Raw genomic sequence first — 13,365 nt, forward strand, 5'->3', positions numbered from 1 at the left:
TTGAGGAAAGAAGTCGGTTTACATAAAGGACATAAACTCTGCCACAATGTGAAGAACACCCCACAGCCCTGTTTACCTTTAACTAGCACCACTGACAGAACCATCAACTCTTAAAGGGGAATGGAAACGCTATCCACTCTTAAAGGGGAATGGAAACGCTATCCACTCTTAAAGGGGAATGGAAACGCTATCCACTCTTAAAGGGGATGAGACCATCCTGTTACAATGGTAAGTATAAGGTCATACTGAAAACTAGCTCCAATGATGCAATTCCTTTGGCTTCCACAGGGTGTCAGCAGTCTATGTTCAAGGTTTCAGGCTTGTAACTTCAAAAACGAATAAGAAACATCAGTTTTAGTACAGGAACACGGTCTTGGAAATTCGTGTTGGCGTGCGCCATGAAGACAGGACCTGCTAAAATCAGTTTCCATAAGACATATTATAGTTTGATTACATTTTAGGGTATCTGAGGATTAAATAGAAACATATTTTGACTTGTTGAAACAAAGTTTATGGGTAATTTTTTGATTCCTTTCTCTGAATGTTGAACGAGTGGATTACTCAAATCGATGGCGCCAACTAAACAGACTTTTTGGGATATAAAGAAGGATTTTATCTAACAAAACGACACTCACTGCATGTTATAGCTGGGACCCTTTGGATGACAAATCAGAGGAAGATATTCAAAAAGTGAATATTTAAATTGCCATTTGTGAATTTATAAAACCTGTGCCGGTGGAAAAATATTTGATGTGGGGCGCCGTCCTCAAACAATCACATGGCATGTTTTCACTGTAATGCCTACTGTAAATCAGACAGTGCAGTTAGATTAACAAGAATTTAAGCCTTCAACTGATATGAGACACTTATGTGCCTAAATGTTTAATATCCATAATTGTTATGATTATTTATTTGAATTGTGCCCCCTCCAGTTTCCCCGGAAGTTGTCCAACTAGAGGGACGCCAATCCCTAAGAATTAAGAGGAAGGACGTGTCAGCTCGAGCTAGCAGGATCTGCAGCCAGCACTTTGTGGAGGAAGGGCACTTTCGATGCGGCAACCGGGAGTTTCCGAATGGAAAGGAATGATAGGCCTCTGCTTGCCCCTCCATTTTACAATTAGAGGGTTATGGTGTGTAGGGGTTACCGACCGACCATCAGCAACGTCGCTGACTGAACGGAGGTGATGACGCGAGTCAATGGAGGTAACGTTAAACCGGTCATGACTGTTGTTGACTGAACGGAGGCGATGACGCGAGTCAATGGAGGTAACGTTAAACCGGTCATGACTGTTGACTGAACGGAGGCGATGACACGAGTCAATGGAGGTAACGTTAAACCGGTCATGACTGTTGTTGACTGAACGGAGGCGATGACACGAGTCAATGGAGGTAACGTTAAACCGGTCATGACTGTTGACTGAACGGAGGCGATGACGCGAGTCAATGGAGGTAACGTTAAACCGGTCATGACTGTTGACTGAACGGAGGCGATGACGCGAGTCAATGGAGGTAACGTTAAACCGGTCATGACTGTTGTTGACTGAACGGAGGCGATGACGCGAGTCAATGGAGGTAACGTTAAACCGGTCATGACTGTTGTTGACTGAACGGAGGCGATGACGCGAGTCAATGGAGGTAACGTTAAACCGGTCATGACTGAACGGAGGCGATGACACGAGTCAATGGAGGTAACGTTAAACCGGTCATGACTGTTGTTGACTGAACGGAGGCGATGACACGAGTCAATGGAGGTAACGTTAAACCGGTCATGACTGTTGACTGAACGGAGGCGATGACACGAGTCAATGGAGGTAACGTTAAACCGGTCATGACTGTTGACTGAACGGAGGCGATGACGCGAGTCAATGGAGGTAACGTTAAACCGGTCATGACTGTTGTTGACTGAACGGAGGCGATGACGCGAGTCAATGGAGGTAACGTTAAACCGGTCATGACTGTTGACTGAACGGAGGCGATGACACGAGTCAATGGAGGTAACGTTAAACCGGTCATGACTGTTGTTGACTGAACGGAGGCGATGACACGAGTCAATGGAGGTAACGTTAAACCGGTCATGACTGTTGTTGACTGAACGGAGGCGATGACACGAGTCAATGGAGGTAACGTTAAACCGGTCATGACTGTTGACTGAACGGAGGCGATGACACGAGTCAATGGAGGTAACGTTAAACCGGTCATGACTGTTGTTGACTGAACGGAGGCGATGACACGAGTCAATGGAGGTAACGTTAAACCGGTCATGACTGTTGTTGACTGAACGGAGGCGATGACACGAGTCAATGGAGGTAACGTTAAACCGGTCATGACTGTTGACTGAACGGAGGCGATGACACGAGTCAATGGAGGTAACGTTAAACCGGTCATGACTGTTGTTGACTGAACGGAGGTGATGACGCGAGTCAATGGAGGTAACGTTAAACCGGTCATGACTGTTGTTGACTGAATGGAGGCGATGACACGAGTCAATGGAGGTAACGTTAAACCGGTCATGACTGTTGACTGAACGGAGGCGATGACACGAGTCAATGGAGGTAACGTTAAACCGGTCATGACTGTTGACTGAACGGAGGCGATGACACGAGTCAATGGAGGTAACGTTAAACCGGTCATGACTGTTGTTGACTGAACGGAGGCGATGACACGAGTCAATGGAGGTAACGTTAAACCGGTCATGACTGTTGTTGACTGAACGGAGGCGATGACACGAGTCAATGGAGGTAACGTTAAACCGGTCATGACTGTTGTTGACTAGGCGTTAGACACTGGACATCTTTGTTGCAAATCTAGTTGAAGGTAACAAGCAAATTGTGTCTGATGTGTTTTGTGTAACACCTCAGTAACTAGCGTTAGCAAGCAACTGCAACACAGTTCCTCCGTATAGCCCTGTTACTAGGTAGTCACTCTGTAGCCCTGTTACTAGGTAGTCACTCTGTAGCCCTGTTACTAGGTAGTCACTCTGTAGCCCTGTTACTAGGTAGTCACTCTGTAGCCCTGTTACTAGGTAGTCACTCTGTAGCCCTGTTACTAGGTAGTCACTCTGTAGCCCTGTTACTAGGTAGTCACTCTGTAGCCCTGTTACTAGGTAGTCACTCTGTAGCCCTGTTACTAGGTAGTCACTCTGTAGCCCTGTTACTAGGTAGTCACTCTGTACATTTACTAAATTAACTGGTTTCATTCAAACTCAAACCCTATGCAGATGCCACTTGCTTCTGGGCATGTTGCCTTATGGAAGAGACGACACACACAGAGATGAGAAGCCGTACACCTCGTCCAATTCTCCCATGTGCCCACAGGGATGAGACGCCGTACACCTCGTCCCATTCTCCCATGTGCCCACAGGGATGAGACACCTCGTCCCATTCTCCCATGTGCCCACAGGGATGAGACACCTCGTCCCATTCTCCCATGTGCCCACAGGGATGAGACGCCGTACACCTCGTCCCATTCTCCCATGTGCCCACAGGGATGAGACACCTCGTCCAATTCTCCCATGTGCCCACAGGGATGGGACACCTCGTCCCATTCTCCCATGTGCCCACAGGGATGGGACATCTCGTCTAATTCTCCCACGTGCCCACAGGGATGAGACACCTCGTCCCATTCTCCCACGTGCCCACAGGGATGAGACACCTCGTCCCATTCTCCCACGTGCCCACAGGGATGAGACACCTCGTCCCATTCTCCCACGTGCCCACAGGGATGAGACACCTCGTCCCATTCTCCCACGTGCCCACAGAGATGAGACACCTCGTCCCATTCTCCCATGTGCCCACAGAGATGGGACACCTCGTCTAATTCTCCCATGTGCCCACAGAGATGGGACACCTCGTCTAATTCTCCCATGTGCCCACAGAGATGGGACACCTCGTCTAATTCTCCCATGTGCCCACAGAGATGGGACACCTCGTCTAATTCTCCCATGTGCCCACAGAGATGGGACACCTCGTCTAATTCTCCCATGTGCCCACAGAGATGGGACACCTCGTCTAATTCTCCCATGTGCCCACAGAGATGGGACACCTCGTCTAATTCTCCCATGTGCCCACAGAGATGGGACACCTCGTCTAATTCTCCCATGTGCCCACAGAGATGGGACACCTCGTCTAATTCTCCCATGTGCCCACAGAGATGGGACACCTCGTCTAATTCTCCCATGTGCCCACAGAGATGGGACACCTCGTCTAATTCTCCCATGTGCCCACAGAGATGGGACACCTCGTCTAATTCTCCCATGTGCCCACAGAGATGGGACACCTCGTCTAATTCTCCCATGTGCCCACAGAGATGGGACACCTCGTCTAATTCTCCCATGTGCCCACAGAGATGGGACACCTCGCCTAATTCTCCCATGTGCCCACAGAGATGGGACACCTCGTCTAATTCTCCCATGTGCCCACAGGGATGGGACACCTCGTCTAATTCTCCCATGTGCCCACAGGGATGAGACACCTCGTCCCATTCTCCCATGTGCTCACAGGGATGGGACACCTCGTCCCATTTTCCCATGTGCCCACAGGGATGGGACACCTCGTCCCATTCTCCCATGTGCCCACAGGGATGAGACACCTCGTCCCATTCTCCCATGTGCCCACAGGGATGAGACGCCGTACACCTCGTCCAACAGGGTGAACTGGTGATAAGATGCCAGCCTGTATGCACTGCAAACAAAACCATAAGAAAATTAGTCTGATACTTAAACTAAATGTGTGTAACCTTTATTTAACTAGGCAAGTCAGTAAAGAACAAATTCTTGTTTACAATGACAGCCTACCTTGGGAACAGTGGGTTAACTGCCTTGTTCAGGGACAGATTTATACCTTGTTAGCTCGGGGATTCGTTCTAGCAACCTATCGGTTACCGGCCCAATGCTCTAACCGCTAGGCTACCTACTCTAACCGCTAGGCTACCTGCTGGTTACCGGCCCAACGCTCTAACCGCTAGGCTACCTGCTGGTCACCGGCCCAACGCTCTAACCGCTAGGCTACCGGCCCAACGCTCTAACCGCTAGGCTACCGGCCCAACGCTCTAACCGCTAGGCTACCGGCCCAACGCTCTAACCGCTAGGCTACCGGCCCAACGCTCTAACCGCTAGGCTACCGGCCCAACGCTCTAACCGCTAGGCTACCTGCTGGTTACCGGCCCAACGCTCTAACCACTAGGCTACCTGCTGGTTACCGGCCCAACGCTCTAACCGCTAGGCTACCTGCTGGTTACCGGCCCAACGCTCTAACCACTAGGCTACCTGCTGGTTACCGGCCCAACGCTCTAACCACTAGGCTACCTGCTGGTTACTGGCCCAACGCTCTAACCACTAGGCTACCTGCTGGTTACTAGTCCAACGCTCTAACCACTAGGCTACCTGCTGGTTACCGGCCCAACGCTCTAACCACTAGGCTACCTGCTGGTTACTAGTCCAACGCTCTAACCACTAGGCTACCTGCTGGTTACTAGTCCAACGCTCTAACCACTAGGCTACCTGCTGGTTACTAGTCCAACGCTCTAACCACTAGGCTACCTGCTGGTTACTAGTCCAACGCTCTAACCACTAGGCTACCTGCTGGTTACCGGCCCAATGCTCTAACCACTAGGCTACCTGCTGGTTACTAGTCCAACGCTCTAACCACTAGGCTACCTGCTGGTTACCGGCCCAACGCTCTAACCACTAGGCTACCTGCTGGTTACTAGTCCAACGCTCTAACCACTAGGCTACCTGCTGGTTACTAGCCCAACGCTCTAACCACTAGGCTACCTGCTGGTTACCGGCCCAACGCTCTAACCACTAGGCTACCTGCTCTAACTGCTAGGCTACCTGCTGGTTACCGCCCAACGCTCTAACCACTAGGCTACCTGCTGGTTACCGGCCCAACGCTCTAACCACTAGGCTACCTGCTCTAACTGCTAGGCTACCTGCTGGTTACTAGTCCAACACTCTAACCACTAGGCTACCTGCTCTAACCACTAGGCTACCTGCTGGTTACTAGTCCAACACTCTAACCACTAGGCTACCTGCTGGTTACTAGTCCAACGCTCTAACCGCTAGGCTACCTGCTGGTTACCGGCCCAACGCTCTAACCGCTAGGCTACCTGCTGGTTACCGGCCCAACGCTCTAACCGCTAGGCTACCTGCTGGTTACCGGCCCAACGCTCTAACCGCTAGGCTACCTGCTGGTTACCGGCCCAACGCTCTAACCGCTAGGCTACCTGCTGGTTACCGGCCCAACGCTCTAACCGCTAGGCTACCTGCTGGTTACCGGCCCAACGCTCTAACCACTAGGCTACCTGCTCTAACCGCTAAGCTACCTGCTGGTTACCGCCCAACGCTCTAACCACTAGGCTACCTGCTCTAACCACTAGGCTACCTGCTCTAACCACTAGGCTACCTGCTCTAACCACTAGGCTACCTGCTCTAACCACTAGGCTACCTGCCGCCCCAAATCAATGTATTTATTATGAGACTTCATAAATCATGATCCTGTCTGCGATTCCAACTTTGGTCGTCTAATCTAAAGGTGAATGCATTACCATCGCAACTGCCAGCGCTGGTGATAAACATTGTTATAGGAAACTGACATATATTAGGCTCCTACCCACTACTGCTATTAGCTTTAAACTATTTATAATCAAGCAACACTTCAATTATTTAACTGGCCTATCTGCTGCTGACTGGTCAGTAACTCTTCTGACAGGACGTCCTTCATAAGGATTAGTGACACGTCCAATACATCACCACCCAGACAGACAGTATGTAATACATCACCATCCATCCAGACAGACAGACAGACAGACAGGATGTAATACATCACCATCCAGACAGACAGGATGTAATACATCACCATCCAGACAGACAGACAGGATGTAATACATCACCATCCATCCAGACAGACAGACAGGATGTAATACATCACCATCCATCCAGACAGACATCACCATCCATCCAGACAGACAGACAGGATGTAATACATCACCATCCATCCATCCAGACAGACAGGATGTAATACATCACCATCCATCCATCCAGACAGACAGGATGTAATACATCACCATCCATCCATCCAGACAGACAGGATGTAATACATCACCATCCATCCATCCAGACAGACAGGATGTAATACATCACCATCCATCCATCCAGACAGACAGGATGTAATACATCACCATCCATCCATCCAGACAGACAGGATGTAATACATCACCATCCATCCATCCAGACAGACAGGATGTAATACATCACCATCCATCCATCCAGACAGACAGACAGGATGTAATACATCACCATCCATCCATCCAGACAGACAGACAGGATGTAATACATCACCATCCATCCAGACAGACAGGATGTAATACATCACCATCCATCCAGACAGACAGGATGTAATACATCACCATCCATCCATCCATCCAGACAGACAGGATGTAATACATCACCATCCATCCAGACAGACAGACTGACAGACAGGATGTAATACATCACCATCCATCCAGACAGACAGACAGGATGTAATACATCACCATCCATCCATCCAGACAGGATGTAATACATCACCATCCATCCAGACAGACAGACTGTAATACATCACCATCCATCCATCCAGACAGACAGGATGTAATACATCACCATCCATCCATCCATCCAGACAGACAGACAGGATGTAATACATCACCATCCATCCATCCAGACAGACAGACAGGATGTAATACATCACCATCCATCCATCCAGACAGACAGACAGGATGTAATACATCACCATCCATCCAGACAGACAGGATGTAATACATCACCATCCATCCATCCAGACAGGATGTAATACATCACCATCCATCCATCCAGACAGGATGTAATACATCACCATCCATCCATCCAGACAGGATGTAATACATCACCATCCATCCATCCAGACAGGATGTAATACATCACCATCCATCCATCCAGACAGGATGTAATACATCACCATCCATCCATCCAGACAGACTGACAGGATGTAATACATCACCATCCAGACAGACAGACAGACAGAATGTAATACATCACCATCCATCCAGACAGACAGACTGACAGACAGGATGTAATACATCACCATCCATCCATCCAGACAGACTGACAGACAGGATGTAATACATCACCATCCATCCATCCATCCAGACAGACAGACAGGATGTAATACATCACCATCCATCCAGACAGACAGACAGGATGTAATACATCACCATCCATCCAGACAGACAGACAGGATGTAATACATCACCATCCATCCAGACAGACAGGATGTAATACATCACCATCCATCCAGACAGACAGACAGACAGGATGTAATACATCACCATCCATCCAGACAGACAGACAGACAGGATGTAATACATCACCATCCAGACAGACAGACAGGATGTAATACATCCCCATCCATCCAGACAGACAGACTTACAGGATGTAATACATCACCATCCATCCAGACAGACAGACAGACAGGATGTAATACATCACCATCCATCCAGACAGACAGACTGACAGACAGGATGTAATACATCACCATCCATCCATCCAGACAGACTGACAGACAGGATGTAATACATCACCATCCATCCAGACAGACAGACAGGATGTAATACATCACCATCCATCCAGACAGACAGACTTACAGGATGTAATACATCACCATCCATCCAGACAGACAGACTTACAGGATGTAATACATCACCATCCATCCAGACAGACAGACTTACAGGATGTAATACATCACCATCCATCCAGACAGACAGACTTACAGGATGTAATACATCACCATCCAGACAGACAGACAGACTTACAGGATGTAATACATCACCATCCAGACAGACAGACAGACAGGATGTAATACATCACCATCCATCCAGACAGACAGACAGGATGTAATACATCACCATCCATCCAGACAGACAGACTTACAGGATGTAATACATCACCATCCATCCAGACAGACAGACTTACAGGATGTAATACATCACCATCCATCCAGACAGACAGAGACAGGATGTAATACATCACCATCCATCCAGACAGACAGACAGACAGGATGTAATACATCACCATCCAGACAGACAGACAGACTTACAGGATGTAATACATCACCATCCATCCAGACAGGATGTAATACATCACCATCCATCCAGACAGGATGTAATACATCACCATCCATCCAGACAGGATGTAATACATCACCATCCATCCAGACAGACAGGATGTAATACATCACCATCCATCCAGACAGACAGGATGTAATACATCACCATCCATCCAGACAGACAGGATGTAATACATCACCATCCATCCAGACAGACAGGATGTAATACATCACCATCCATCCAGACAGGATGTAATACATCACCATCCATCCATCCAGACTGACAGGATGTAATACATCACCATCCATCCATCCAGACTGACAGGATGTAATACATCACCATCCATCCAGACAGACTGACAGGATGTAATACATCACCATCCATCCAGACAGACTGACAGGATGTAATACATCACCATCCATCCAGACAGACTGACAGGATGTAATACATCACCATCCATCCAGACAGACTGACAGGATGTAATACATCACCATCCATCCAGACAGACAGACAGGATGTAATACATCACCATCCAGACAGACAGGATGTAATACATCACCATCCATCCAGACAGGATGTAATACATCACCATCCATCCAGACAGGATGTAATACATCACCATCCATCCAGCCAGACAGACTGACAGGATGTAATACATCACCATCCATCCAGACAGACTGACAGGATGTAATACATCACCATCCAGACAGACAGGATGTAATACATCACCATCCAGACAGACAGGATGTAATACATCACCATCCAGACAGACAGGATGTAATACATCACCATCCATCCAGACAGACAGACTGACAGACAGGATGTAATACATCACCATCCAGACAGACAGGATGTAATACATCACCATCCATCCACAGACAGGATGTAATACATCACCATCCATCCAGACAGACAGACTGACAGACAGGATGTAATACACCACCATCCATCCAGACAGACAGACAGGATGTAATACATCACCATCCATCCAGACAGACAGACAGGATGTAATACATCACCATCCATCCAGACAGACAGGATGTAATACATCACCATCCATCCAGACAGACAGGATGTAATACATCACCATCCATCCAGACAGACAGGATGTAATACATCACCATCCATCCAGACAGACAGGATGTAATACATCACCATCCATCCAGACAGACAGACAGACAGGATGTAATACATCACCATCCATCCATCCAGACAGACAGGATGTAATACATCACCATCCATCCATCCAGACAGACAGGATGTAATACATCACCATCCATCCATCCAGACAGACAGGATGTAATACATCACCATCCATCCAGACAGACAGGATGTAATACATCACCATCCATCCAGACAGACAGACAGACAGGATGTAATACATCACCATCCATCCAGACAGACAGACAGACAGGATGTAATACATCACCATCCATCCAGACAGACAGACAGACAGGATGTAATACATCACCATCCATCCATCCAGACAGACAGACAGGATGTAATACATCACCATCCATCCAGACTGACAGACAGGATGTAATACATCACCATCCATCCAGACTGACAGACAGGATGTAATACATCACCATCCATCCAGACAGACTGACAGGATGTAATACATCACCATCCATCCATCCAGACAGGATGTAATACATCACCATCCATCCATCCAGACAGGATGTAATACATCACCATCCAGACAGACAGACAGACAGGATGTAATACATCACCATCCATCCAGACTGACAGACAGGATGTAATACATCACCATCCATCCATCCAGACAGACAGGATGTAATACATCACCATCCATCCATCCAGACAGACAGGATGTAATACATCACCATCCATCCATCCAGACAGACAGGATGTAATACATCACCATCCATCCATCCAGACAGACAGGATGTAATACATCACCATCCATCCAGACAGACAGGATGTAATACATCACCATCCATCCAGACAGACAGACAGGATGTAATACATCACCATCCATCCAGACAGACAGACAGACAGGATGTAATACATCACCATCCATCCAGACAGACAGACAGACAGGATGTAATACATCACCATCCATCCATCCAGACAGACAGACAGGATGTAATACATCACCATCCATCCAGACTGACAGACAGGATGTAATACATCACCATCCATCCAGACAGACTGACAGGATGTAATACATCACCATCCATCCAGACTGACAGACAGGATGTAATACATCACCATCCAGACAGACAGACAGGATGTAATACATCACCATCCAGACAGGATGTAATACATCACCATCCAGACAGGATGTAATACATCACCATCCAGACAGGATGTAATACATCACCATCCAGACAGGATGTAATACATCACCATCCATCCATCCAGACAGACAGGAACCTCTGACCTGGATGTAATACATCGCCATCCAGACATCAAACACATCAACCTCATGCTCTAGCCATTACCTGGCAGCACAAAACGACCGGCTCAAACATGAGCGGCTTCAGTAGGTTTATTGAAGCAACAATTTACAGTTAGTTGGCTGGCATTCTAAATCAGTGTTTCCATTCCCCTTTGTCTCTTTTAAAGAGCAGCATCCTTTGCTGTCCCAGCATGCACGGGTGTTATTTATCCTCTCTGAGCTGGCTGTGGTGTGGTGGTGCGTTAGAGATAAACAAAGCTAAACACAGGAAGAGAGGATAGAAGACACGGTCAGGGGATTTAAAGGGCTGTGGAGGGCAGGATAAATCCAGATGAAGCCTTGTCTGTAGGAGGGGACAGAGCAGGTCTAAACACTGCCTAGCCAGGCAGATTAGAACCACTTTGACCCAAACAAAAACAATGGAAATGTATCAACGCATTAAGCAAATAAATAAAAAATACAAAAGCCAAATATTGTGGAAGTATTAGGGAAGCTTTGAGGAGCAGTTATACTGGTTGTCTGAGAAGTGCATCAATGTTAACAGTCTTGGACAACAAACAGTATAACTGATCAAAGCTTCCCTGATACTTCCACAATATCTGGCTATTGCATTATTTGCTTCAGCGCTGTCTGTAAAGCAGCTCTCTGTTAGCGTTACCTAGACTGACCGTGTGGAAGCAGCAGGGAGGTCACTGTTACCTAGACTGACCGTGTAGAAGCAGCAGGGAGGTCACTGTTACCTAGACTGACCGTGTGGAAGCAGCAAGGAGGTCACTGTTACCTAGACTGACCGTGTGGAAGCAGCAGGGAGGTTACCTAGACTGACCGTATGGAAGTAGCAGGGAGGTTACCTAGACTGACCGTGTGGAAGCAGCAGGGAGGTTACCTAGACTGACCGTGTGGAAGCAGCAGGGAGGTTACCTAGACTGACCGTGTGGAAGCAGCAGGGAGGTTACCTAGACTGACCGTGTGGAAGCAGCAGGGAGGTCACTTACCTAGACTGACCGTGTAGAAGCAGCAGGGAGGTCACTTACCTAGACTGACCGTGTAGAAGCAGCAGGGAGGTCACTGTTACCTAGACTGACCGTGTGGAAGCAGCAGGGAGGTTACCTAGACTGACCGTGTGGAAGCAGCAGGGAGGTTACCTAGACTGACCGTGTGGAAGCAGCAGGGAGGTTACCTAGACTGACCGTGTGGAAGTAGCAGGGAGGTTACCTAGACTGACCGTGTGGAAGCAGCAGGGAGGTCACTGTTACCTAGACTGACCGTGTGGAAGCAGCAGGGAGGTCACTGTTACCTAGACTGATCGTGTAGAAGCAGCAGGGAGGTCACTGTTACCTAGACTGACCGTGTAGAAGCAGCAGGGAGGTTACCTAGACTGACCGTGTGGAAGCAGCAGGGAGGTTACCTAGACTGACCGTGTAGAAGCAGCAGGGAGGTTACTGTTACCTAGACTGACCGTGTGGAAACAGCAGGGAGGTCACTGTTACCTAGACTGACCGTGTAGAAGCAGCAGGGAGGTCACGGTCACCTAGACTGACCGTGTGGAAGCAGCAGGGAGGTTACCTAGACTGACCGTGTAGAAGCAGCAGGGAGGTCACTGTTACATAGACTGACCGTGTGGAAGCAGCAGGGAGGTCACTGTTACATAGACTGACCGTGTGGAAGCAGCAGGGAGGTCACTGTTACCTAGACTGACCGTGTGGAAGCAGCAGGGAGGTCACTGTTACCTAGACTGACCGTGTGGAAGCAGCAGGGAGGTTACCTAGACTGACCGTGTGGAAGCAGCAGGGAGTTCACTGTTACCTAGACTGACCGTGTAG

At 48.3% G+C, this 13,365-nt stretch overlaps 1 protein-coding gene and 1 long non-coding RNA gene across 9 annotated transcripts in view; one reads left to right on the top strand and one right to left on the bottom strand.

Moving 5' to 3' along the window:
- Window positions 1–13,365, bottom strand: part of slc9a7 (solute carrier family 9 member 7) — a 176,962-nt gene that overhangs the window by 65,107 nt on the left and 98,490 nt on the right. The window lies entirely within an intron of this gene.
- On the top strand, window positions 2–3,661 carry LOC127910783 (uncharacterized). 3 transcript variants are annotated; one of them, XR_008076194.1, is made up of 4 exons: window positions 2–1,389; window positions 1,689–2,120; window positions 2,181–2,407; window positions 2,591–3,661. It is a non-coding gene; the product is annotated as an uncharacterized LOC127910783 (long non-coding RNA). The 3 variants fall into 3 exon arrangements; XR_008076193.1 differs by having other exon boundaries at window positions 1,689–2,407; XR_008076195.1 differs by having other exon boundaries at window positions 1,995–2,407.

This window comes from Oncorhynchus keta, chromosome 22, assembly GCF_023373465.1.
Source record: "Oncorhynchus keta strain PuntledgeMale-10-30-2019 chromosome 22, Oket_V2, whole genome shotgun sequence".
Lineage (NCBI taxonomy): Eukaryota > Metazoa > Chordata > Actinopteri > Salmoniformes > Salmonidae > Oncorhynchus > Oncorhynchus keta.